Source organism: Ursus maritimus, unplaced genomic scaffold (assembly GCF_017311325.1).
Source record: "Ursus maritimus isolate PB19 unplaced genomic scaffold, ASM1731132v1 scaffold_1, whole genome shotgun sequence".
NCBI classification, from domain to species: domain Eukaryota; kingdom Metazoa; phylum Chordata; class Mammalia; order Carnivora; family Ursidae; genus Ursus; species Ursus maritimus.
Window position 1 is genome coordinate 4,020,713 of NW_024423343.1, and position 25,270 is coordinate 4,045,982.

General features: G+C 52.1%; 2 long non-coding RNA genes across 2 annotated transcripts; one reads left to right on the plus strand and one right to left on the minus strand.

The window, feature by feature from the left end:
• Positions 1–449: 449 nt before the first annotated feature.
• LOC103662634 lies at positions 450–5,091 on the minus strand. The gene is made up of 3 exons (XR_568511.2): positions 3,525–5,091; positions 2,925–3,155; positions 450–2,252 (listed from the first exon to the last, which is right to left on the minus strand). It is a non-coding gene; the product is annotated as an uncharacterized LOC103662634 (long non-coding RNA).
• A 4,562-nt stretch (positions 5,092–9,653) lies between these two features.
• Positions 9,654–20,399, plus strand: LOC103662635. The gene is made up of 3 exons (XR_568514.2): positions 9,654–11,416; positions 16,218–16,334; positions 18,828–20,399. It is a non-coding gene; the product is annotated as an uncharacterized LOC103662635 (long non-coding RNA).
• Positions 20,400–25,270: the final 4,871 nt, after the last annotated feature.

Here is a 25,270-nt window from a genome sequence, read left to right on the forward strand (position 1 = left end):
ATCCATCAAAATCCTAGAGAAGAACATAGGCAGTAACCTCTTTGACATCTGCCACAGCAACTTCTTTCAAGACACATCTCCAAAGGCAAGGGAAACAAAAGCAAAAATGAACCTTTGGGATTTCATCAAGATAAAAAGCTTCTGCCCAGCAAAAGAAATAGTCAACAAAACTAAGAGGCAATCCACGGAATGGGGGAAGATATTTGTAAATGACATTAGGGATAAAGGACTGATATCCGAGATCTATAAAGAACTTATCAAACCCGACACCCGAAAAGCAGATAATAAAGTCAAAAAATGGGCAGAAGAGATGAACAGACACTTCTCTAAGGAAGACACACAAATGGCTAACAGGCACATGAAAAAATGTTCAACATCATTAGCCATCAGGGAAATTCAGATCAAAACCACAGCGAGATACCACCTTACACCAGTTAGAATGGCAAAAATTAACAAAACAGGAAACAACACATGTTGGCGAGGATGTGGAGAAAGGGGATCCCTCTTACACTGATGACGATTGGGATTTTTAAACGAGAGCTGAGACCACCTGTGTCAACATGACCTAGTTGTTTGTTCCACCGCTGCCCACGAAAGATCGTGTAAACCAAACAAGGAACTTCACTCTGCTTCAGTAACGTCCTGAAAGTCAATTTATCTGAGACAACTCTCCACTCGCTTAGATAAATGACTCACTTATAAGCAAGAGTTTACTTCTCAAGACTTGCTTCAAGATCCTCACCCTGCCATGTCACCAGAGTAAATGATGGCTCGCAGGTTTTGCCTAAACCCAACCAGTTTCCTGTCTTGAAATATGTGTCTTGAGCCACCTGCACGCAGACCCCACAGGCCGTAGGTACCCTAACTCTGACTCCCCTTCCCAGTCCAGGCTGTGTACCCTCTCCTGCAGCGAATCCTAATCATATGTTTTGTTTTATTAGCAAGTTTTTGGTGATATTTTGGGGAGTTCAACAAAATGTCAGTTTCAATCATTATGTTTTGTGTTCCGTGTAATCTCACTTGTAAACTAGCTGTGTGATTTTCAGCAAAGCATCAGCCCTCCTGAGCCACATTTACTTTCCACAGAAAAAGAGAACAATACTGTTTCATAGGATCACTGAAAAGAAAACCAGCATCGTGCAGAAACACTGTGTCCGTGTCTAGCGTCTCATGACTCTTTGGAAGTCTCATGACTCTCACATTGCAATGCAGAAACCTCTTGGTTTTCAGCTTGAGTTGGAAGTTAAGGTTATTTGGGGAGGCTTGCTTTTCTGTTTTGTTTTTTATTCTCACTGTAAGTAGGGTTAGAGAAGTGGGTCAAGCACGTGCCGCTTCATGAGAGGGGATTTTATTTGTCAAAACGGATTTCAGAGAGAAGGAACATTGGATTTGTAGACCTTGCTGCTGGGCATGCTCAAGCCTAACTCAAGACTTTGCTCAGTTTGGAGTACGGCTTGTTCTTCTCGTGACATGGAAGTTTTCTAGGCCAAACTTCAGTGTGCTTTCCGATGCTGAAGGCTTGCTAAATACAACTGCCAGACTTCAACTACAGTTTTAGTTTTAAAATTGGGACTACGGTGTTTTCATCAGCAAACACATCTCTGGAAGGAATGTGACAAGCAAAGTATTTCCACCCATCACTTGCAACAGCACCTTAAGTGTAGCTTCTGTTCTCTCTCTGTTTCCCCAAAGGCACCAAAGTCTGAGAATAACATGAGAATGACAAGAGCCCCAGAGCCTGAGCAGCTGCCGAGCCACCTTATGGGAACAAACAAGAACGGCCAAAGCTATCGTGGCAGCCAAGGGTCATTTCCATCTTATGTAAACTGGCTCATATAGAGTTTATATAAAATAATAAAGAAGAATTTATCAGACAGCCAGAAAGGGTGATAGATACAGAAGAGAACACTTTTGGCGGTGATTCTCCAGAATTGTGACTTTTCACCCTCCACCCATGGGAGGGATGGTGTGCGTCTTCGTCCTCCATCACCTGCAGTCAAGTGAGGCCTCTTCGTCTGGCCTCTGGACTGTGAGGGATGCCGAGACTGGTGGTATGTGATTTATGCAGGACGAATCTGAAGACAGGAGGCTGCGATCCCACAGTGGAGCTGGAAATCAGAGCTCAGTGCATACAGTGCACACTTTGGGGATGTGGGGCCAAGGACGCATGCGTGTTCCTTCAGATCCCTGGGAGGGAAGCCTCCTTCTCACTCCTGTCTTCCATGCTCCGGCCCTGGAAGAGTTCATTGACTCTGCGGGTCAGAAGAGAAATGCAAAGAGGAGAAATGAAAAATAAGTGAATTCAAACTCGTGTCTGCATGGTGAGTGTCCAAGCCTTAGGTTTGTCGGAGAGAAAGAAAGATGTTTTAAATTAGACAGGAGATTGAAGGTTTAATATTACTCTGCACTTACCTTCTCGAAGCCTGGAAAAAGAGGCTACTTCTTTCTTATCTCTGATGATTTGAAAAGCAGTGAAGTTTTACCCAACATTTCATTCAGAGGTACAGAGAAAGATTCAAGAGACCAGGTTTTCAGGGGTCTCAGAATTGGGAATAAAACTAGATTTGGTTTTCACTCTGTTGAATCCAACTCTCTCAATACACTGGTTTGCAAAGTTCATAGAAAGAAAACACAAAAAATCTTTGTCTCACACACCCAACCTAATCCTTCTGTTTTCTTTCACCTTACATTTTCGGTTGGGATGAAGTTCTGAAGCCTTGTATCTCTGCAGAGTGTAAGCGTGTGTCTGTACGTGATCCAGCAATTACAGGGTTTCTTACACTCATTGATGCTTTGAGCAAGCTCGGACTACTTTTGTGACATTCAGAAAAGAAAACGTGTGAGTCCGATGCTATCAAGAGTAAGGTAGGGGATGGGACTGGTAGAGACAAATGAGCTCTCAGAGGAAATGGAGAAAGACTGACCAGCAGGACTGGAGGAGAATTAAGGAAGTATGTCTCAGAAGCCACGAGGAAAATGTGCTCTGAGGGGGTATGAGCCGCCGTGCTGAAGGCTGTGAAGGGCCCCCACTGTGAAGGTTCACGCGGGTCTACGGAATCCAGGCGGAGGAATCACTGGTGTTTCTGGTCTACCACAGTTTGCTGGAGTGGTGCTCATGGATATGGGTTCCACCGGCGGGTGAGGAGGGAAGACTCCTGGAAGCAAGGTAGATCGAGCTGTCGTGTTCACCCCCACCTCCCACACTACAAATGCACACACTGTTTTATCAGGAGAAGAAAATGCTCATAGTAAAGGCACAGCCACGCTCCCAACAACATGGAGAATCATCGGATACCCCAAATGTACAGAGAACTCACAGCTAAGATAACCCTTGACAACAGGTGCAGCGAAGCCTGGGCAAGGAAGCTTGGGAGCTGCATTTGAGTTTTGGTGTCTACGTAGGGCAGGAGACAGGGCCGTGGGCACGTTCGAGTGAGGAAGATAGACCTGGGGTGCCCACATCAAGAAGGGTCCTTGAATGACTGTTATTTGTGTGAAGAAGGGATTGGAAAAGCTCTGCTTACCAGAGAGATGGCCGTGAAGCTTTTCATCTGGTCAGAGAAAAGTTGCCACTCTGCGAAGTCATCTCAAGTCATGACCTCAGATGCGACAAGTCAGAGGTTGAGTGACCTGTGTCGTACGAGGATCCTGAGCCTCGAAAGGACCACAGTGGTGGGTCTGGGTCTCGTACGTCCTCCAAGAACCTGAAGCCAACAGCACCCAGTACCAGAGGAACACTGGCCCGCTGAGGGTCTGGGGACCTCTCCTAGGTGAAACCACGCTCACTGACAACAAAAATACAAAGTACCTGGGAAACTCACCGCCATGGGAAAGAGCAGCATCTGCAATGAATGGTAGGATTTTTACTCCAAAAGAGTAAGTTTAGAAGAGATTAAGAAAGTATCAATATAACTTTGGAGTAAAGGAGTAATTCTTAGAGAAAACTCAAACCCCCATGCACACACACACACCATGCAGAGAAGGAAAGATCAATTTGAGGTGGAACCTGAACTCTTCCGTGTAACAGAAGACATGCCCACGTCCGTAGCTTCGGGCGAGGAGCAGCCGCGTGCGGTGTCTACGGTCCGCTGAAGAGTTGGTCTCGGTATCGGGGTTCTATAAAGAAACCCTTCAATCCTAAACAAACCGTCCGATGGACAGCAAGACAAACACCATAACAGAAACACGGACGGAGGACGTGAGTAGTCGCTGGGAGCAGAACGTACTCAGATGGCTAGTAACCTTGAGGAGACACTCTGCGTCCCTAGTTGGCGAAAATCCAAAGTAATGTGAATGAAAACGAGACACTCCTTCTCATCTTTTCGAATGGGCAAATCGTAAGAGGAACTACAAAATAAAGCTGCCAAAGAAAACTAGTTTTGCAAAAATGTGCAACGAGTCTTCCAACATCACCAGACCCCCAAATGCTGTCCTGGGCCCCAGGGGTCACCAGGCCGAAATCACCACGCCCTCTGCCACTTGTCACAACCCCCCACAAGTCTCCACCGTCACTGGGGCTCTCGGCTGTTCCCTTTCTCTAGATTGTGACTGGGGATCCTCCAGGTCACGTGGAAACTTGTCGAAGGTCGCCAGCGAGTCCATTTAAAGTGTCTACAAGTGGGTATTTCAGATCCTCAGATGATTTAGTGAGGGCAGGTGACCCCCTGAGAAAACGTCCTTAAATTGAGCACCGAAGCCACGGGCTATCACTGAGGCTCAGCCTGGCCACCCTTCCTCGGGGCCGCTGAAGATGTCACAGAAGGGCCAGACTTCACCAGCCTCCTTGCCCACACTTCGCTGAGGAGGAAGGCCCCAGGGGATGGCCCGGCCTCAGTTCCCTTGCCCGGCGGTGGCAGAGGGAGGAAACTTTCTCAGCGTCCTGGTCTAAACGGCCTTCTTTCCTGCCCTACCAAACCCTCCCTTCCCTGTGGACACTACCCGTCTCCGCCCGCGTTTAGTCTGGTGGGAGATCTCTCACATCCCTCAGACCAGCCACAGAGGCTCTGAAGGGAAGCGCTGTGGTTAAATCGTTGGGCAGAAGTTACAGTTTGCATTTCCTGATCCTTCCTCATGACTTCTCATGTGATGTTGGCTGAGTCTCTGTTCCCCGTCTGATCCAAGTTTCTGTGCTAAGCTATGTAGGACAGTTCTCAATTAAAAATGAGTAGCTACATGGTATGTCCTTCCCCAGTTTCCAAAGAACCTAGGGGTGGCCCACCACGGGGGCGTGGGAAAACAGGGAGGAAGCATCTGCTCCGGGTCTCTGTCCACCGCCTCCCTGGGACACCCAAGTCCTCCCTTCCCCGACTTCTCTCCCTCCCAACACAGGACTCCTTCGTCCTCACTCAGGCGGTGTGCAAAGCAGTCTAACGGAAGAAAACGGAAGAAGGCGGTAAGTGAAGGAGGGTCTGAGACTTGCCCATCACTCAAAACAAGGGAAAGCATTTTAAGGGTGTTGGGGCATCTCTGGTTCTCTGTGCATTTCGCACATGGACTTCGGTAGACCACTCTTTTCATGACCATCGTCTTACAGTTCTCCTGGCATCATGTCGTCTTCAGAAATGTGATCTTTCACAAAGGCTCGTACACTTATGTTTCAGCCACCCTTTATGATCGGAAATGCAACTCCTGATCTTTCACTGTAATGAATACTGCCACCGAGGGCATTCTGTTCTCACTCCCAGAGACAGACTGACGAGGACGAAGGTTCGGCGTGTGTGTTGGTCTTTTGAAAAATGCAGTCCCTGTGCCTTCACAAATGGGCAGCCCGGGGTGCAGCCCACCAGCCGGTGTGAGAGCAGCGCCCCCAAGTTCTCCAAGTTCTCTGCAGCCTGGGCATCACCAGGCCCGTCTGTCACAGCGGCAGCTGCAGCCTCAGGCTTTGGCCGCGGGCCTCGGCCCCGCGGTGGCCCCATCGGGACTGCAGATCTAGGCCTCACTGCTCCTCCCTTGGGTCCTTGCCAGTGCTTGACCCAGTGCCTCCTGACAGCCTTGGCAGCCCGAGCTGGCCATTTCCCGGTCTGCACTTTATCTGACTTATTCCCAGCAGCTCCCTGTGTCCTCCAGTGTGGAGACCTTGTCCCTCCCCCTCCTCCCAGCGCACATGTTCAGGGAACCGATGAGTCCCCATAGACGTTTGGAGGATCTTTGAGGGCCGTGTCCCCAGAGCATCCCTCCCTGCTGATAATCAGGCCTCACTCTCTCATCTCAGGAGTCCTGGGCCTCCCCAAAGCCACTCTGGAGGAGGACTGGGCAGCCGGACTGGCCACTTACACCAACTTCCTGCGGAGGCCGTCTCTGCCAGTCTCCAAAATGGCCCCAGGAGCCCGCATCGTGCACAGGCAGGTGAACGTCGTCTCCGTTCCCCTCCTCTCCTCACTAGGACCCCCTCCCCGGCCTTTTAAGTCTCCTTGCCTTCTTAAACAGGTCACTGAAAACTACCCGTGAATTTAAACAAGGCGGTAAGTGTAACCTTTTTCTCAAAACAAAAGCTTTTGAGCAGGGCATCCTAAGAGATCTCCAGTTATTATCTGGCATTTCCTTTAAAAAATATCCTCTTGTACTCAGGTCAAGCCCCGGGGGCCTGGCCCGTGCTTCTGTCTCCAGCTGCGGGGCCCTCCGTGCCCCCCTGTGTCTGTTCTTGCCTTAGAGTGAGTGTCCTCACTGCGCTTCCCAAGGTCGCCGTGAACGCCTGCACTCCAAGGCCCAGTGACTGGGGGAGTCCTGGGGTGAACACCCACGGATGCCCAGAATGCTGGCAGGTGCTCCGCCAGAGAAATCATTTGCAATTTCCTTTGTCCCAGAACCCAGAACTGGGTGCACTCTCTCACTGGTGAACATGTCAGGACTGGTCTGATTCATCTGGGCTGAGGGGGCGAGCCTCTGACAGGCCAGTGCTGGCTGGCAGAGCTGGCCTCACCCTAGGGCCATTGGAGGGGACGATGCCTTCCCCAGGCTAGCTGCAGTCATGTGCCGGGACCACTTATCTCCCCAGCCTTCAATTATGACCCTATAATCTCTCAATAGACTTTCCAAAAGTCTAGATCTCTAGATCCCGGGTCCTTCTTTCCATCCATGTTGACTTAGATGGATGCCATTGGAGGTGCTGCTTTCCATGCACAAGATGCTGGCTGTGCACTCTGGCCGGTGGATTCCGATAAATCTTTACTACCCAGCTCTCCAGGAAAAGCAGAAAGCACAAACACCCAATATGCAGTGCTTGCCAATTTCCGTGGTGTAAATACTTTCAGCATGAGCAAATTCAAGCTACTGACATGATTGTCACTGAACACAGAGTTCACACTGAGCACAGAGTGAACACACACCCGGCATCACACCATCACATAGCACGTGACCACTCAGACTGAATAAGTAGCACAGATAACAGATGATAGTAAACTGTGATAAATAAATGAAGAAGTGGCAAGTTTTGGGAATTCTTTAACGCTGTCGATAATAACTTATTTAGTTGTAAATGTATATGATTTCATTTCTACTAACGGCTGTGTTTAACATCTGCCTTATGAAATTTCTGAGTTTTAACACTCAGCCCGTGAGGCTGTCTGAACCTGCTGTAGCAACAGGCCAAACAAGCCACTGCTTCGTAGCTGTAGACAAGACATGCCGTGCGTCTGTGTGGAACAGCACAGAGATACCACTCTGCATAACGAAGTTCTCTGGGAGGGAGAGTAAGTAAGAGCTCCGGCTTATGCCAAGCCCAGTGAGAAGGGACTATATGAGAGAGCAGAGCAATGGCATATAAGCACATTTTTCATTCCTTAGGGACTGGTCTGGTGCTCTCTGGTCCACGTAGTCAGCCATGCAGGGTCGGAGGAGGGTGAGAAAGTCAGAACTACTCCAAAGCCAGCAGCCCAAGGTTCAAATCCTGGCCCTGCTGCTTGATGGCGAGTGACCACGGACGATTCACTGACTTTCTGATCCTCAGTTTCTTAGCCTGTAAAGTGGGGACAGTGACAGCTGTCACCACTGAGGGTCAGTGGTTAAAACTGCCAGTTGTGGGTCGGATCCCTGACTGTGCCCGAGAGGCAGGCCTTCCACTCCGGTCACAGCAGCAGAGTGGCCGGGCAGGGGGTCGGGGTGGAGAGCCGCACCCTCTTTTCTCGGGAAGGAGCGTGCCGAGTGCAGAGCTGAGAGACCAGTGTGAGCTGGAGAACTTCTGAGTTCACAGCCCAGGGCTCAGTGGGCACTTGGGCACCTTTGGACATTGAGGGTGACCCCACCCACGTCCCCGTGGCCATCGGCACAGGAAAAGGCCGGACGTGGAGGCCACAGGGTCTTCTCAGAAGTGCTTTCAAGGCTGTGCTCGGGATGTTCAGAAGACTCCCTGGGTGATCATTATATACATAATCACAGAGCAGATCAGTACATTGTGCACCTGAAACTGGTACAAAGGTATGTGGTAGCTACATGCCAAATAAAAACACAAGAAAAGAAAGAAAAGGAATTATTTGGATGATTACAAAGTCCAAAAAACCCCCCAAAAGCTGGGCTCAGTGAGCTCCTAGCGTGGATCAAGAGCGTGGATGCCCGCAAGAGCCCCCCGAGACAGATCTGACATGAGGTTGCTGCACCCCGGCCTTGCTTTCTTCATCTGCAAAGTGGGTAGAGGGGCGCCATCCTCTGGGGCTGCTCTGGGGATTTGAGACACTGTCCCATGTCACAGGGCTGTCACCAAGACGTCCTCCATCAGCTGTCATCAAGGCCAACCTGGAGCAGCTGGGCCCGGAGCCCCTGGAGCCGGCTGGGCAGGGTCCCCCCGGGGACAGACAACTGCAGAAACCCGGCATCCAGGGAAAATCGGTCCCTGGACGGGAGATTACAGGGCGGCCCCCGCAGAGCTGGGCCTCTGACTCACAGCCGGGCGCCCCCACACTGCGGCCCCCCAAGTAGGGCCCGGGCTTCTGATTCATGTTTTCCATGGTTACTCGGGGAAATGAGAACCGTCTGGACACCCGGCCGCTCGGAGGCTCTGCCCCTGTCCGCCCCCGAACACTCACGAGCAGGGAGTTTGTAGTTTCCTCCTCCTTCCACGATGAGACCCCCCCCCAGGAGCAGCTTCAAACAGAGACCAACTGACCCACAGGGTGTTTCTGAGAGGGAGCCCTGGGGACTCCAGGATCCCGGCCTCACAGGTGGAGGCCGGGCAGCGTCTGCAGGTCTTTATTTGCTCTTATTTTCTGTGTGCTGGCAGGTCTGTCCACACACAGACCACAGAACACCACGTGGTCTTCATTCTCTACCAGCGCTCCCCTCCATGGGCCGCATTATGGCCACTGTGGGAAAGGATGGAATTCTTTTCTAATTACAGTGCTTGAGTTTGAGGAAAGGAGGAAGGAAGGGCATGTCACAGCACCGTCCACGTAAAGTTAGGGTGTCATTTTATCCTGGGAAAATCGCTCTCCGGGACTTGCTGCTGGTTGTTAAAGTTTTCCTTCTTCTGTGTATGCAGGAGTTAAAGAACTTTCTGGCAAAATTAAGCCCCAACCCGTGTTTCAAAAAGAAGTCAAGTTTGCAGCCTAAGGGAATGCTCTGTGCAGCCTGAAGGCACACCAGATGCGCAAGTCTGGGGAGCCTGCCTGTCAGTGGGCCCTGGGCGGGCGGGCGGGGAGACAGCGTCAGGCTGGGGGCCTCGCTCACTGCTCCCCACCTTTGTTCCCTTCCCTGTAAAATAGGCATGACTCCGATTCTGCCTGAGGTTGCCCTGCAGACTGAGTGAGGTCGTCCCGGGAGCCCTGCTCCAGGTAAACGCAGGAAAGGCACAAGAGAGGGAGCGCAGTGCCAGGAGGCTGAGGGGGCAGGGGTGGGTGCGAGGGTGTGGGGAGCTCTGCAGCCAGGATGCAAGGGCTTGGGGAGCAGGCTGAGACCTGGAGTTCATGGAGGGAGGGGTCTCTGCAGCCAGGAAGCTGAGCAAAGGCGTGGAAATTGCAACCAGGAGGCCACCAGGAAAAGGGGCTGGCTCTGTGCAACCGTGGGTGGGAAGTCGAGGGGATAAAGAATGGAAGTTGACACGTGGGCATATGCTTCTCTTTCCAGAAACTCGGTGGTGGAGGGAAGGAGCAAAAAAGGCAGTAACTTTGTATGCAAGGGCTGGCTGGTGCTGTTTGTGTGTCTGTGCTGATGGGACCCTGCCACGTTTTAGAAGCCGGGGGGAGCCACAATCCAGCAGCTGAGCTGTCCTGTGTCTCTCTGCAGTCCCTTGCTCCACTCCGTCCCCCGGCCTCTCCAGCATGCAGAGATGCGGGGAGACGGGAATGCCGCAGGGCAGCACCCGGACCTGGAACCCCTGACAGAGGAACCGTTCATAGCGTTGGGCAACTGCTCAGAGGACAGGAAACGCCTCCTTGGTTTTGCCACTGGGAAGAAGTAAATCAGGACCATCTAGTCTTTTCAGGGGAGGACCCTTTGCAAGGAAGCCCGACCCTTTAAAGTTTGAAGTACATGTCCTTGAACTCTGCTGCCTCAGTGGGCCTCCCATAGCCACCTCCCTGTGTCTCAATGATGCCATCTTGTGGAAAGCAGGGTAACAGCAAGTCCGGAAAACCTTTCCTCCCAACACGTTTTCATTCAAGGCAATTGGGTGATTTGCAGGGGCGAACTAGCCCAGCTACGTGACCTTACAGAGTGCTGGATATCCCCCAAGGATGCTCACATGTTTTCATTTGCTCTCCACGACAACCCTGGGCAATAGTATGATTATCCCCTTTTCATAGTCTTGTAAACCAACTCAGAGAGGTTAATTAACTTATTGAAGGTCACCCAGCCAATGGAAGGCAGTGCCCAATTGCCCCCCTGCAGGTCCTTCCCTCTCTTCACCGTGTGCACCATGCGAAGTACACCACCGGGGGTTCGAGCCAGTGGTTCTTCCCAGTGTGTAGCCTTGAGATCCCCATACACGCATGCACTGTGTATACAGACGTCTGTATGAATATGATCGACACAACTTTCATGCAACGATGATTCTATCCTAGTTCATGTTAAGAATGCTATTGGGATCCATTAAGTTGTTCCCATGACCCACTAGTGGTCAAGACCCACAGGCTGAATAATGGCTCCTCCAAAATGTCTACATTCGAATCTCCAGAGTCTGTGAATGTCACCTCATATGGCAAAGCGGTGTATGTGTTTATGCAAGGCGATTATGTTGAGGTTTCTGAGATGGATTGATTATGCTGGATCACCCATGGACCCCATGTCATCAAGAGCGTGAGAGGGAGTCCGGGTCAGAGAAGACGTGACAACGGGAGCAGACACCGGAGAGGTACAGTTGCAGATGGAGGAAGGGGCCGGGAGCCAAGGAATGCAGGTGCTTCTAGAAGTTGAGAAAAACTAGAAACAGATTCTCCCCTCAGAGCTTCCAGAAGTAGCCGGTCCTGCCGACACTGTGACTTTAGTCCAGGTAAGCTGATTTTGGAGCTCTGGTCCGGAACCCTTTGGAAGAGGTTACACTGGTGCTGTTTCGGGCCCCGAGTCTGTGCTAATGTGCTGCCGCAGCCCTAGAAGCGGACGCGGATGCTGTCGAAGAATCGTAATTAGGAGCACCCTCACCGTGGCACGCTCAGCGGGCACGCGGGCTGCAGACATGGCGTGTGTACACGGGTTTTTGGCCTTCACAGTGTTTTAAAGTCTTTTCTGAATTATTTACCACCATTTAAAATCATGGTGTTTTATGTGAAAATCAGAATTTCTGGCATGTCTTTGTTGAGATGAGGCTTGAGTCCCACATGGCAGCGTCAGACTTCGGCTGGCCAGAACCTTCTTCCAAACTTCCTTCTTCTCTTCCAAAACACTTTTAAAAAATTAATTTTAATTCTTGTCAAGGTAGTACACACATAGCTTAAGGAGACCAAGCAGTACTTTAAGGATTGAACAAAATACTCATTTCCCAACATCACTCAAATCTTCCCACCCTCCGATCATATTTTCACGCCATGAAAAATCCTGTTTCTTCTTGTATTTCTAAACAATATGCTTGCCCTGACGTATCTGGGTGCCCAACAGTAGATGCTATCCCTCTGTTAAGGACCCAGAATTGATAAGGATTAGCTCTGTTAACCCCACTCCAAATCTGCTCCCTTTCTCATCTTCCCAATATGATTAAGTCCTAGGAATTGATAAAATCATGTTCACTGTTGAGTCTTGTACAACTTTTTGTTTTTCCTTGAGTTAATGATTGCATCATTTTTTATTGTCTTGGTTTTTCTGTTTCTAACACTACTTTTTGCAAATGATCTATCTGACCTGGCAAATGCTCAGCAATACTGTTTTTTCAGATGCTTGAATATTTTGAAAGAAGCTAACAGTCCCTTTATTTCCCCTGGAGGCTAGTCTTCTGGAATTTACCATGCTCCTGGCTACAGCAGGGTTCAATCCTTGCCATGTCATGTGTTAGAATCCCCTCTTTCCCAAATCCCAGGTGTCTCTCTCTCTCTTTCTCTTGTTTTGCTGGACACACCCTTCAGTAGCGCACTCAGGACAAATGACTGGACGCTTAGCTGGTTATAGAACTCTGGCTCCTTTAAACTTTTAAAGGTACTTCCTCATTATCTACCAGTTCCCAACCTCGACCTAGATGAGTCTGATGCCACTGGAGAATCTCCATCCTGACTGGGGCTGCTTTCCCCTGGAGGCTCCTTTTGTTGCGACATCTCAAACCGATATGCATCAGAGTGGTCCTCTTTCCTTTTATTAGTTGTACCCAGTATTCAGTGCACCCCTTCAAGCTGGAGGCTCAAGATCGTAAATTCCGGGAAACTGCCTTCGGGACAGTTCAGTGATAAGTTTCTTCCTCCTCCTTTTCTCCATATTCCTTTTCTAGAGCTCTGATTAGTTAGGACTCAGGAGACAACAGAACGTATGCTCAGATTAGGGTAATATCAGGGGGGTTTGATAAAGGGGGAATTTATAAAGGCATGGGCATGCTCTGAGGGTGGAAACAGCAGGACTGGAACAGGAGGGAGAGCGAGGGAGATGATTCCAGAATCAGAGGAAAGAGTGATGAGGAAAGGGCCTGCCGAGAGGGTAAGATCTCTGTGTGTTGGCCAATCTAGCTAGAAGCTGGGGGCTGGGGTCCTCTTGGGGTAGGTAGGGCCTAGAGGTCAGCTCCCAGGAGCAGAGCAGGGGAAGGTGGGAACAAGGATGTGGAGGGGAAACAGAAACTATCCAGCACATTCTGACACCATACCTCCCTGTTTCTTATTTTTTCTTTCTTTCTCTCTTTCGCTTCTACTATCCCGAAGATTTCCTTGACTTTATCTTTCACCTCTCATATGAACATTTTATTCTGCTGTCAGATTTGCAATATTTAAGAGCTATGTCATATTCTGCTTCATCATTTAGGTCACTTTTATTCTTGTTTTTCAGGTGCCAAGTGTTCTTATCTCTCTGAGGTTAACAGTTAGGATTCTTGTCTTCTGCTTCTGGCTACATCTCAATTTTCTCTGGGTTCCTTTTTTTTTCTGCTTGATTTTGGTCTCCGGATTTCCCATAGGTGATTTTCCTGAATTGCTCCTTGATTCTTGCCATCCATATTTAAGAGCGAGGCACCAAACAGTGGTTGGAAGACCCTGTGTGGGTGCTGGTTTCAAAGAACTGAGTTCTCCGTGGACTGGAGACTCAGGCTTTCTGCAGTCCCTCCTGTCACTCTCCAGCGATGACAGGAAAGGGGCACCTGATGCCCGCTCTGCCAGGCACTCTCCTGGGAATGGTGCCAACATGGAATGGAAAGCCTTACTTCCTCGAAAGCCTTCGGTTCAGACAGTCCTTGAGGACAGTTAGAGGACAAGACACCAGCATTGACGGAGTGCTTCTAAAGTGCTTTCCATGAGAACTAGCTGAGGTCAGTCCTGCCGTGGGGTCCCACAAAGGGGCATGGAGGCACTCGGTCCCAGAGTCTGTGGAAGATGGGGGCGGTGAGGTGGGATGTCTCAGGCCCCAGAGCCAGGAGGCTTCTTCCCAAGGCCGTAGTGCGTCTCAGTGAAAAAAGGGATCTGTGGGGAGAAGGCGGACAAGCTCAGGCTGGCGTGTAGGGCAGGACCAATATGTCTGAGCGAGGGAAAAGAATGTTTCTCAGGAGAGAGAATTATAGACAAATGGGGGTGGACAGGCTGTGGGCTCTGAAGGGTGAGGATGGGCAGGACCTGTGGTGCTGGGGGAGAAGCTTCCTGGGACGGGGATCGTCTTGCAGCCTTAGAGCCTTGTGGTTGTGGGCAGAGACGAAGAAAGCCAACAGTGCTTCATAGATAGAGTGGGGTCCTGACAGGAGTCACATTCAAGGGGGAAAAACATGAAAAATCTAGTAATCTGAGCCCTGGGGAGCCCTCTGAGGACCCTCTCAGTCCTGAAGGATCCCTAGAAGCTCAGCCAGATCTCCCTCGAGTGAGGAAGGCGCCCCCGCAGAGGAGCCGTGGCTGGGACGCTGGGACACCTGTCCCGCCCTGGCAGCCCACGCGTGCCCGTCACACAGAGCCCCTTCTGTGCCGAAGCTCTCACCCCCCTCCCTGAAGCCCGCTTCCCTGGGGCCCCAGTGCTCTGTGGGCCTGTTGCAGCTGAGGCTGGCGGGCTGGGACGCTGGACGCTGCTATCACACCACCCAGATGGTCCCAGCAACAAGCGCCCCGGACATTTCACTGCCTGAGATTTTAGGAGACAGCAGGCATCACCGAGCTGTGTGACCAAAACGGGAGCTGCAGACACAGGAGCGAGACAAGCCCTGTGGATCCCAAGAGTGTCTCACCGTGCTCCGAAAAGTCTCAGTGGGCAGAGGTGGTGGTGGAAGGTGGAGCGGTGACACGGGAATGTGGGGACAGACGCAGTGTCAGCTCCCAGCCTTGAGGTCCACGGGCTCGGTGGCCTTCGGCAAGTTCCTTCCCATCTCTGGGCCTCAGCTTGCTCATCTGTAAAATGGGTAACAGGCACTGCCTGCCCTGTGGTTGAATCAAACTTCTGTGCTCTTCCGCGGGGGTCTTCCCACGGCAGGTGTTTGAGGAGCCGGGGGCATCTCGCGACGTGCTCGGACAGGCCCCTGACGGCGGGCGCCCAGCGCTGGGTATGGAATCAACCGTCCATCTGTCCAGCTAGCTGTCAGGACCACGATGTCATGGCCTCTTTTCCCCAGGCCTCTTCCTTGTCTCCTTTTCCCCCAAAACATTCCTGCGCCCCCAGAGCTCTGGTTTGCTCGGGACCATAGTGCTTACTAGACCCGTCCTCTGCAGCCCCTTCTCGGGGCTCCCGTGCTGGCCTGTCTCCCGTTTCCCAGTACGCACCCCAGGCACCAGGGCGAGCTGGGGTGCGTGTCTCTGGCCCCGATACCGGGGCTTGCAGCAGTGGCAGCATCCCTGGGCAGGGGCCCCGCGGGGGCCGGTGGTGACCGCAGCCCTGGGACACCTGTAAATGGTGCAGAAGATGTACTTCCCTCGCCAGCCCGTCGCAGGACTCCCACGGCAGGAGAAGAAGGGTTTCTTTTACAGCTTGCCCGACGTCTCTGGGAGATACTTTCTGCCTTCCTCCTTCCCTTGTTCAGGCTTTCTCGTGACATCTCTGCGGCTCAGGGCCCCATTAGCAGAGAGCGCGCTGGGAAGCACGGGCCACACGGAGCTGGCTGCTGGGGCCGGAGAACCATGTGCTCGGCGGGGGGGAGCTGGAAAGGATGCCAAACAGCAGAGCAGAGGAGGAGGGCTGCCCTGACGGGTCGCCCTCCTCCCCCCTGTTCTCCCCTCCTCCTTCCTCTTCGTCCTCCCTCCCTCTCCTTCCTCCCTCCGTCTCGCCTCCTCCCTGTTCCTTCCTGCTTCTCCATCCTGCCTCATTCTCCAGGGGAATATTTCTTTCCCTCTTCACCTGCCTCCAGCCTCAGGGCTTCTGCCCCAAGGAGTGGCTGAAATGAGACACACACACACTCCCACACTTGACACAATCACACACACATGCACACACACACACAGTGAACACACATCACACACCGCATACGCACGCGCGCACACACACACACCCTCTGAGGGTCCCCTGTGAAGGGTGGATGCCCACACTCAGCCCCGCTTTTTGAGATTCTCGCTGCCATCCAGGACACAGACACCCCACGCCGCGTCCCTCGCCGCGGGGAGCCTTCCCCGAGCCCCACGCTCTCACCTCAGGAGTCCCCAAACAGGCGGCGGCAAACCTGTTTCCTCTCCGAGCGCTCCTAACTCGACTTCTTCTTTCAACAGCAAGGAGAAGGCGCCCAGCTATGTCCCGAGAAGAGAGTGGGGGGCTCTCCTGCCTCCCCGCTCCTGGCCGCGGCCTGTCTGTTGAAATCAGTCTTGTCCAGAAGTCAGTGCCACCTGGTGAGAAACATGCTTTCTGATTTCTTTTGTCCGGTAAGAGGCTGGAGTTAGCAGTCCTAGGGAACTCATCTCACAAGTTTCTACTCGAGTCTCCCTGTTCGGTTCTAGAAGTTTCCAGCTCTACAGAGTTCATGGGGCAGATGACCTGTCCACGAGAAGGTCAGAGTGGAGGATGCCACGGGAGACTGAACTTGCTCACTTATCTCACTTTTAGTCATTCTGGAACCTTCCCCTGGTGCCAGCTGGCCACTCCCCTTAACTGATCATCAGCTACTAACAGCGGAGTGGGGAAAGTGGCCTGGACGGAGCCCAGGAGCGCTTCTCCAGGCGCCGCTCCACACCTCCACCCCGTCTCACGTGCTCAGGAAGGAGAGTCAGACTGGGCCCTGGGTGTGGGGGGATGTGGCCAGAAGGTCGAAGGTCGGGTGGCACAAAGTGATATGTTGGAGGGGAGCTCCCCAAAGGAGAAGAAAGGGGGTGCAGGAAAGGGCTCTCCCGCCTGACCCAGGAGGCCCCCCTGTGCCAGGAGTGGGCTGGCTGCACCCCTGATCAGCACAGACGAGCCTGCAGCCTCGGGGCAGGAAGGTGGGGGCCTCTCCTCCTGCTTCCGGGGGAACAGAGCTACAGCGACGCTTGTAGAGCTGGGGCACCTGAGAGCCAGGACCTCCACGTGTCACAGCAGCACCCAGAGGCCCCCGCCACGGGGCTTCGCACCAGGCAGCCCACAGCCAACCCCCCGGGACATAAGCTATGGCGGGAGACAAAGCCTCGGTACAAAGGGGATGCGCGCATCTGCTGTTTAAGGCTGGGGTCTGCTTCCCTGCAGTTGGTCTGGGGAGTGAGGGGTCCCCAGAGATGGACTGTGGGGGGAACAGAGTCTCAGCTCTTTGCCGGGATCCGTGGGATGAGTCTGAGCAGGGTCGTGGGAGCGGAACAGGGGGAGCCTGGCCTAAGTGTGGGGGGACGTGCTGGGAGAGGGGCACGGCCGGCGACAGAGGGGGGCTGTGTCAGCAGCTCGGTCTACAGTGGGGTTTCTGGGATGGCTGTACCCCTACTGGCATGGACACAAAGTCCTATAGGAATGGCTGCTTTTTTTTTTTTAACTGAATAAACAGAAAGGCCCTTCTCTCCTTAATTTTAACTAATACACTTGGCTTAGCGGCCAGGGAGCCAGTCAGCCTAATGCGGCCCAGAGAGGCGTGGGGCCCCCAGCAGACAGCCCCGGCCCCCCGTGAGAGCAACAGCGCCATCAAGTGGCGTAAGAGACGGGGTAAAAGAAATTTCTGAGTGCAATCAGGACCATAAACGCTCGTGAAAAATAACATTCAGTGAGACCTGGATTAAATAATGTTCAACTGAAAACTAAAACGTAATCCCCACCGACCTCAGGAATGAATCATTAAGACGTTTTAACCGTACATCCGGAGACAGAAGGATGGCAGTGAAGCTTGCCAAGGCCGGGGTTCTCAGGTCAGCGGGGAGCCCCGTGGTGCGAGGACACCGGAGTAAACACCACAGCAGCCCTGAGTTGGTGGCCAGACCGCCAGGTCTTCTGTATTTCAAGACCCTCCTGAGGACACACGGCCATAGCTTTCCAGTCCTTCCTTTGTCTCTTGAGGGCACCTAGAAGGAAAGGGCCTTAAAGCAAAAACTGAGTCTCTTTCGCTGCCTTCCAGAAGAAGGAGAAGCAGGAGAAGGGGACCAGGGCACCCAGTCCCGAGGCGGGGACGCAGAGCGTGGCTGGGACCGCCGGGTAACAGGAACTTGGGCCACGTCTTCAGATCAGGGCACTTGGTCCCCTCTGGAAAGGCCAGCCTCCAGGCAGCGACCTGCAGGGGCTGTTTCTGGGAGAACACAGGCCAACCAAGCGCTTGGAGGGTGGTGTGTGCCGGGGGAGGCTTTGATCGGGGGCGGTGGTGGTGACTCTGTGTGTGCGTGGACAGATGAGGGTGGCAGGAAGGGACACAAGGGACATGAGAGAAGCGATGTGTGGAAGGCCCAGGCCAGCGTGAGCCCCGACCTGTACTGGTCCTCGGCAGGGGGAGGCGGGAGCCTGTGGGGAGGCTGCAGGGAGGCTGGCGGCAGCGGGGCAGGCCGCTGCGCACGGTGCGGGGAGAGAAGGATGGGAGCGTGGAGCCCCGGGCCGCGCAGAGCTTCTGCATTCTCCGTTCTCCGGGAAGAAGGGAGCGAGGCCACGTGCTGGGAGTTAGGGACCTGGTGGGGTCAAAGGCTGGAGCAGAGGGCAGGTGGTCAATCAGAGCGAAAGGTCCCCCCTGCGCTCCCTGGAGGCGGCATCCCGGCCCCTCCTCCTCAGAGCCCTGGGTCCCGGGCAGCGACATCACCGAGTCCCACAAGCCAGGTTTTTTTCCAAGTGCAAGAAATTTTGCAATGTGATAGAAATTTGATGAATTCCTGAATTGGTCTTTTGTGTTCTGTTTTTTATGCTACCTTATAGGCCCAGCCAATTTTTTTTATTTTTCTGAATATTTCCAGACAGTTGTTTTCAAGCTCGGCATTTGGCAAGAAAGGCCCACCTCTGTTCACACATGGGACAGACAAGACCAGTTTCTGACTGCCAGTAATTTTTGACAAAAGATGGGTGGGAAGCCACTCACAGTTTCCAATGAGAAGAGGACTAACGTGTCAGCAATAATGTGTACGTTCCAACGACACATCTGTATTCGTTCGTACTCCACACTCCCTCCTTGCAGTGTGGTTACGCCGAGTGCTGGGGTCTGGCCTCCCCCACTCACATGGGGGCGGGGGCTCCTGACCGGTGGACGCGGCGGAAGGTCGACCGTACCTGGTTTCCAATGCTGAGTTGTACAAAGGATTCAGCTTCCTCCTGGCTTTCTCTGCCCCTCTCTCTGGATGTCAGGACATTGGTCTTTGGAATCCAGACCCCACGCACGATGGGAGGGAGCCCAAGCCACGTGGACGGGGCCAGGGCCTCTGCGATAGGCAGCACCAATTTTCTAACCCGCAAATGTGCCACCTTGGAAGGGAGCCATCCGGCCCCGAAGCAGGGGCTGCCCGGCCAAAAGCCGAGCGGACGTCTGGTTTTGCAGCCAGACTCGTGCACCCAGCCTCTCCCGGGTTCCTGATCCCCGAGGAGCCCTGAGACAGGTTACGTATTGTCGTTTCAAGACACTGAGTGTTGGGGTGAATTTTCGGCAGCATCGGAGAACTACAAGTAGACTAGATTCAGCAAATGCTCTCTGACCGCCGGCCTCTGCCAGAGTTTTCGGTGCCCAGCTCTGAGTCGGGGGCCTGGTTTCCAGCAGCCATCCTCAAAGCTCCATGCCATGGTGTTTTCTAGACAACACCAGACAGTTCTCACGAAATTCCTGCGTGCTGAGATTAGAACTCTTTTCCAGATGAGGAAACTGGGCCCGACGGTCACACAGCTGGTAACTGGAACGGCTAGGACGAGAACCTATGTCTGTCTGTCCGTCTCTGAGATGACCTTCAGGACCCCTAAAGATGGGCTTTCCCTTTGCCTCAAGCTCCTCCCCCCAGTCTGTCCTGTCTCAGGTCACAGAGAAAGGACGGCCCTGTCACCCTTTAGAGGGACATCAGGTCAGTGTTTCAGGCCAAGGGGCTCACTGCCACCTCCCCCACAATCCCTAGCTCCCCCACGTCTGCTAACTGCCCCACTGCGGTCCCCCCTCTAGAGGCTGTTGCTCTGACTTTGAGGGCGTCTGGCCTGAGGGTGTCTGGCCTGAGGGTGTCCGTCCTCCTCGGCTGGAGTGTGTCTGTCCTCCTTGGCTGGAGGCTGTGGTAAGAAACACAATACTTCTCCAGGCATCTCTTCTCTGTCGGGCCGGCCAGAGCCCCCGAGGCCTCTGCCCACCAAGCACTGACCCCTGCCTTACTCCCCCAAACTGTCCCACAGCCTCGTGCCCTCCAGGCCCCGGCCCTTGGAGTTTGAGGTTTTTTGGGGGGGTGTCCACCTGCTACCCGGGGAGATTTTCCAATCCACGCAATTACACCAGATTGTACCTCCTTCAATCCAGCCCACTACTCAGCGTGTTCGAGACATTTCCTGGAGGGTCTTTGCTTACTTGTTTGTTTGCCGGATTAAAGGATGGTTGACATACAATGTTGCATTAGTTTGAATTTCTTGAAGTTTCTTGCCTGTGAGTATCAGCCTTCCTCATGTTCCAGGCTGACTCACTTCTCCCAGCTACTCTGACATGTGTTCCATCATTTTCCATGGGAATTTTTTTAAAGATTTTACTTATTTATTTGACAAAGAGACAGAGAGAGCAACCAGGGGCAGAGGGAGAAGCAATCTCCCCGCTAAGCAGGGACCCCGACGTGGGACTTGATCCCAGGACCCTGGGATCATGACCTGAGCTGAAGGCAGACATTTAACTGGCCGAGCCCCCCAGGCTCCCCTTCCATGGGGATTCCAGAGAGAAGTCTGAAGTAGGGGCTTGCCATCCAGAACCACAGACTGGAGATTTTCAGGGGTGCAAACATGTGCAGAGGGAGCCACTTCAGGACGGGAGCAGGACTTGGGGCACCCGCGTAGGGAGAGAGAGGCAGGGGGCTGCCTGGCCCTGCCGACCTCACCCCTCCCTCCCCTGGCTGCATAGCAGCAGTGCTTCCCTCTGGAGAACGTGGGGACCTCGAGGCGACAGGCTCCGTGTGTGCCCAGAGCCGGAGCGCCACGTCGCGGGGCGATGTTGGCCTCTCACTGTGGTGAGGGACGACACATAGACAAAGAGGACCGAGCAGTCTCTGTCCTGAAGATGCACGTTTCTCACCCACAGCTCAGGGCCTCTGGCCAACGCAGTTCCTGCTCCCAAGGAGGAGATGGCCCATGGGAACAGGAGTCACTGACTGTGGCCTTGGGGAGGGCTGTGGCCCCGAGGCTCCAGGTAGGGTCCCTAAGCCCATTCTCCCACGCACCTGGATGCACTGGAACCCATGTGTCCAGAAACCCGCAGGTGACGCAGCATCCAGGGAACAGCTGGCAGGGCTCAAAGGAACAAGAGTGACATCGTGGGGAGCCCTGTCTGCTCGGAGAGGTTCCGGTGACAATGAGACCAGGGTCACAGTCTCAATCCTTACCCCAGCCAATCCGCTCTATGCTGTGCGCTGGGCTGCGTCCTGACCAAGGGCCGTGTCCTGCTGTTCTAAACACCTGCTGCTTCCCCCGCCCCGGGCTCCTCAACCACCCCGGAGACCCCAGAGCGACCGGGGCCAGCTCAGAGGGGGCGCGGTGGGTCTGGCCTCCGTAGCTCTTTGGCTCAATGCACAGTTAGGCTCACCGCAGGTCTGGCTGTGAACTTTTGGACAAATGGCTGGTCTGTAGGCCTCAAAGATGGTCCTGTGGTCCCTGGCTGTGCTCTCAGAACTTGGAATCCTGGAGGCTGGGGTCCCTGTGGCAGGACCTCTGTTACTTGGCAGACCTTGCACGACACGCTCCTCCCAGTCTACTCGGATTGGCATCCCAGACCTTAGACCTGCTCCGACCTTGGCCTGAGGCCTGGTGCCAGCCCTGTTCCCTTATGTGCATCCCCCAGTCCAAGGCCCACTTTGCATGGTGTCCTTGGCTGTCCACCATCAACAGTAATTTCACCTCGTGCGTCTGCCTGGCCCCTCAAACTGGATCTTCCCTGCTTTTTACAAATGCATCGTATCATTTGGGAGAAGGAGGAGGGTAAGCGTTTCTAAATGAGAGATCACAAGCCCCGCTGTCTGCAGGGACTGGGCCTCTGGCAGCAAGGAGTGAAGCAGGCCCTGACCTTGAGGGCTCTGACCTTGTCCCTGAAGGGAACAGCAGCACCCTCGCTCGTGCCAAGTTCCACCACACAAGAATGTTGGTCCAGGGTGGCCAGATGCTCAGATTTTTCTCAAGAGAAGTGAGAAATCTGAATTTTTATATGAAATCTCCCACTCCTCAGATGTGAATTCATTAGTGCTTTAAAATACTGAGAGATCCGAGCCAAATGTGTCTGCTGACCAGACACGGCTCACGGACAACTATGTACGAGCTCTGTTACGAGTAAAGCTGTTTCCTTAATAATACCAGCGATAACAACACTGATAATGAAAGGTTCTGAGAGCTCACCACCCACCAGGCCTTATGTCAAGGGTCTTATGTGGACATTTTCCTTCATCCGCACCACAGTTTTACAAGGCAAAACTACCGTCATCGTCTGGTTTTATTCAGAGAAACAGAGACAACCCCCAAAGGGTGAAGGAATGTGCCCAGGGTCACGTACACGGAGAGTATCAGCCCCCAGAGCTCAGGCCCAAACCACCAGCCTTCGAGAGCAACGAAGGGCCAGGGAGGGCTTTCTTTCTCAGAGCTATAATATGTGTTTCCAGAACACGGTGTAAGATACACAAAAGTGCAAACTGGCTCTTCTGGAGATGGAGGGTTATAAGTAACTTCTTTTTTTTCTTTTTCTTTGGTTTCCCAAATATTCCTTTATATATTTTTAAACAAATTTAATGGAGTTATTAGTAAAGGCCTGTATGAGCTCCGGTCTATATCTGTGTCCCTCCAAGGGAAGGCCCACTCCCTCTCAGTGGCGATTTCTCCAACCCCGGGGTGATGCCTCTTCATGGTGGAGAATGAGAACCATGGCTCTTAGTCCCAGGGACCGTGTACATGTGTGTGTGTGTGTGTGTGTGTGTGCATATGTGTGCTCATGAGTGTACGTGTGCAAGTGTATCGGGTGGGCTTAAGAGCTGAATGTGCAGACATGTGTTTTGGAAAGACCTTCCAGATGATTCTGCTAGCCACTCCCCCTTCTAGTTGAGATTGATTGTTTTTAGTATTAGAAATAATCTTCAATATCACTAGAACTAAATCAACCAGCTGAGCCTATCCACTTATTCTCACTAGAAATGAAAAACCTTATTTTCGCCACCCTGTTATCAAAGTAAATTCTGCTTATTCAAGAAGATTTACAAAATACAAACAAGGTGGAAAGAAAGAAAAATACACAAAGTACCATAACATAATCACTATTTGACTTTGGTACATTTCCTCTTGGTCTTTTAAATACTCATAAGTAACAGTGTGTGTGTGTGTGTGTGTGTGTGCGCGCGCGCACGTGCCCTCCAAATGCAGATGCAACTACGTATCTTCCTTTTTAAGCTTCATATTATGTCATAAGTCTTTTCCATGTGACTAGTTATTGGGAAAGCCGCTTACTACTCCATGTGAGTCTATGAAGTACATTTATAATCATTTTTCACCTTTTTAATGATCGAATATTTCAAGTTTTTTCTCAAGTTTATCACTGTGAAAATGCTGAAATGAATCTCTGCCTTTTTCTTTTTCCTAATATTTTGGTCCAGGCCCCAGAATAGATTCCCAGAGAGGAAATGAAGAAGGAAAAGAATATCAGCATTTTTCATCTTATAAAATGTGTTGCAAAATTCATTTCAAAAAATTTTTGAAAGAACATATTTTCCTTCCAACAGCATATGAAAGTACCTATTTCCATACGTCTTCTCTGACTTCGGGCAATCGGGAGCACAGGGAAAGACAACCACTGCTCGCTCCGCAAAAGCCAGGTCCACCCACAACGAGGTGCACACTGTGGGTAGCAATGTCTGCCACGTGTTGCAACAGGGACTCTCTCCAAGCCAGAGGCTTACGGTATTCCAATCAGGGCAACTGAAGCAAACCAAGAGAAACGAAGCCCAAAAACTAAGGTCGAACTAGTATCTGAGCTATCCGAATCCCTACTGATGAAAAGTTTTCCCTCAGCACGAGAAATGCTTTCTCTTGCTAAGAGGTGTGTCTGAGAGACGGAGCTGAACTACAAACCCAGGGCTGGGTGGGTCTGCTGGGCTCTCAGACCCTGAGCCTGACATCAGTGGAAAATGCCAGCCCCCCTGCTTCTCCCCCAGCCTCAAGGACTGAAGGTCCCCCTAGCTTGCTTAGGAACTGTCTCAAATTTGTCAGACATAGTGTGTACTCTGAACACACAATGCAAAAAGGGAGAACACAGAGGCAAGGGAGGCAGTTAGAAGTATGGAACTCTGGCTTCCAATGGCTGGCGGTGAAACATAGCTTCAGTAAAGGAAATGGAGACTATCTCACCTTGACCCACACACAGCATATGAGGGGAATCCAAAACGGAACACTGAAACAAATGAACCTACATGACAAATGAGAGAGCCGAAAAGCAGTGACAGCCAGGGAGCAGTGAGCACCCCTCGTGTCCAGATCTTGGCTTCTAAGCCACATTCCCCACTGAGAGGGAACAGGGCTCCCTGGAGGAGCGGCTGACACCAGGGCTGGAGGGAATGCACAGGATCAGCCAGGAACATTTTGTGGCTCCAGAAAGTAAGATGGTGATCCAAAAATGATGGGATCATGCCAAAACGGGAGCCAACTTGAAGGCTCTCCCAGTGACTGCGTCTGGGACAAGTTGAGCAACAAAATATATAATGCTAGTAACGGATTATAATGCCTAGAATAAGCTAGATACCCACAAGTCCATACTAATACTAATCCACAACTGAATAAATAAATAGGAGAGAAAGTACAGCTCTTATGTGGAGTAAAATTCCAGTTAGTACGTATAGAAATGATGGAAATAGAAGGTAATTGTTTGGCTAACACATACTAATAATTGTTGTAGGCAAAAATCAATCATGGATGGTAAAATTAGTGAGTAAAAGTCTGATGAGAAATGGGATATTTACATAGTCTCAAAGTATCTCCCCACTAGATACTTATTAATTACAAAGGGAAATACACTAACTTGACAGTGGAGAAACCTGGCAGACACGACTTTCACCAAATTGCCCAAGTGACCCTTACTAGTAATCAGACATGGATCTCAGGTACCCCTGCTATGAGGCACCGAGGACTCAGCATTGCTCCTGGGGTGTCCCTGGCAAAAATGCGTAACCTTAGTCTCGTCATGAGAGAATACCAAATACGAATTAAGAGACCA